At 38.7% G+C, this 2615-nt stretch overlaps 1 pseudogene; it reads left to right on the top strand.

The window, feature by feature from the left end:
* Window positions 1–248: 248 nt before the first annotated feature.
* LOC132009165 (vacuolar protein-sorting-associated protein 36-like) lies at window positions 249–2263 on the top strand (annotated as a pseudogene).
* Window positions 2264–2615: the final 352 nt, after the last annotated feature.

The following is a 2615-nucleotide window of genomic DNA, read 5'->3' as shown; positions in this document are numbered from 1 at the left end:
GGGGGCAGTGACAGAGGAATGTGGGCTCTTCCTAGGAGGTCAGAATTACCAGCCCCTCTGCTAGACATCTTGTGTTAGTTTCTGGAGATTTAAAAGTACAGATGTTCAGCTGTGCATTATATTTTCCTCTCCCCAGGTTCATTAAAGAGAGCCAGACATATTTTCTTCAGCATGTGGATTATAGTTCATACTTTCATTAAGTGCTTATTCGCGAGCTTTTTAGTTATGCTGTAACTACACCTCCTTAGTGGGTGAAGATCATAGATATTCACAGCTTTGTTCTCCCATCTGTGGTTTTTAGGCTCCGAGTTTTTGACAGTGGCGTCATGGTAATTGAGCTTCAGAGCCATAAGGAAGAGGAAATGGTGGCCTCAGCCTTGGAGACAGTATGTGAACCCTATTTCCTCCTCATCAGTCAGCCCACCAGACCTGAGTGCCTAGCAACTTGAGAAACAGGATTTCCTTTTGAATTTAACTTTACTAAAAAGTAATGTTTGTAGACCCAATTAAAAACACCTACTTTTTTTTTTACTAGTCAAGTACGGTAGTGAGAAGGGGGAAAGAGTAGAACAAGGAGTTCGATCTGTAACTGTAACTGTTCGATCTGTAACTGCTATCTCAACTGAATAATCAGTTGAGATAACTCACCACCTTCAGACTAGCCCAAAACACCTATTATTAACAGTGAATAAATATTAATCAAAATTACATTGTTCAAGTTTTTGAAACTTAACCAAGGAGAACTGGAATTCGTGAGGTGCTGTCTTTTTGTTTGAAGCTCAGTCTCACGGACAGGTTTTTAACTTTCTTGATCAGAATGTGACCCCTGACAGAATTTTTTCTTTGAGTAACACCTACATAAGTGGTATTATAAAACATCACAGGTTGTTTTACAGAATAATTGCTTCAAAAAATATGAAAAGCAGGGGTGCCTGGGTGGCTCAGTAGGTTAAGCGATTGCCTTCGGCTCAGGTCATGATCCTGGAGTCCTGGGATCGAGTCCCGCGTCGGACTCCTAGCTTCACAGGGAGTCTGCTTCTCCCTCTGACCTTCTCCTTGCTCATGCTCTCTCTCACTGTCTGTATCTTAAATAAATAAATAAAATGTTAAGAAAATACATGAAAAGCAGCTGTAGTTTAGATGGATTTTACTGGCCAAACTACTCCTATTACTTATTAGGAGACTTGAAATATTACTGCCTTCATAGCCTCTGTGGTGAGCCTGTTTAATTTGAATAATTCGTATGTATTACACTTATTTTAAACTAGGTGAGGATGAGGAAGTTGAGGCTTAAGACTTGATATTTCTACCATATATTTTAAAGCTTAACCTATATATAAGTTTCCTTTACTGGAGCATGCAATATGCACTCATTTAGAATTTGTTACATGTTCCTTTTTAGAATCTCAAAGAGTTCTTCTTCAGTTCAGTATAGAGCCTTCATTACATTGTAGAGGGCTTCACCGTGTTTTGGTATTTTCAGCTCTACTGTGTTTCTGTCGGTCCTTCGGCATTTGTAGAATTAAACACTAGTGAAGAGGATTTAGTTCTATAGTGAATATTCTTTGGATTTGAGTAAGAAATTTGGTAAATTACTTCCTGAGTATCCTGGTAGACAGTCTCCCTAGGTGAGTACTTAGTTGGACTAAATTAACACATTTTTGTCTCTGCTGTGTTTCTGGTAGGTTTCAGAAAAGGGATCCCAGACATCAGAAGAGTTTGCTAAGCTGGTGGGAATGTCTGTCCTCCTGGCCAAGGAAAGGTAAGTGCAGTCCTTGCTCTTCCTTACCACTGTATTTGTGTTTCTGAATGGACAAATGATTGTGGTGTCCCCCCTTGATTCCTAGGTTGCTTCTTGCAGAGAAGATGGGCCATCTTTGCTGAGATGATTCAGTGGAAGGCTTGCGTTTTTACCCAAATTTATTTATGACACAGAGCTAAGGGTTTTTTGTATTTCAAATCCTTCTTGTTCACGTACTTGTATCGTGTAGACGTTGTAGGACATTGAGCTCAGAGTAAACCCTGATAAACTGAGAATTTCTGGAACTTAATACTATACTATACTATACTACACTATACTATAAAACCCTTTTAATTTCTCCCTAAATATTATGGTCCAGGAAGTTTACTTGGGATAAATATAGGAAAATACAGAAAACTGAAGGCTGCTATGAATTTGAAATCATGCTACCCTGAGAGTTTAACCTGAAATCTGGTGGATTTTAACTTGACCCTCCAATCTGACCTTTTTTTTTTTTTTTTTTTTTAAAGAAGGGGGTTTAGTTAATGGGGGAAGAAAGAAGTTGCATGTTTGGACAGGTTAGATCATTTTTCTGGTGTGACTAAAATTCACTGAGTTATAAAGGAAGTTTGTCTCTGCATCTAATGTGCCCATTTGGGGAGGTGGCGTTCATGACGCAAGTCGTAGCTAGAGTGTAGCTTAAGAACTGACAGCACAGGGACAGAGCATCAGACTGTGGGACACAGTATGAGGCTCCTTCCCTAAGGCCTTTTCTTTAGAAACACTCTTAAACATGTCTTCAACATACACCTTAAAAAAGGAGAAAATTGTATTCAATTTATGTATATATAATCTAACTTGTTCTTTTTTTCAC

Source organism: Mustela nigripes, unplaced genomic scaffold, assembly GCF_022355385.1.
Source record: "Mustela nigripes isolate SB6536 unplaced genomic scaffold, MUSNIG.SB6536 HiC_scaffold_6007, whole genome shotgun sequence".
Lineage (NCBI taxonomy): Eukaryota > Metazoa > Chordata > Mammalia > Carnivora > Mustelidae > Mustela > Mustela nigripes.
This window is presented reverse-complemented; position numbering and strand designations above follow the sequence as displayed.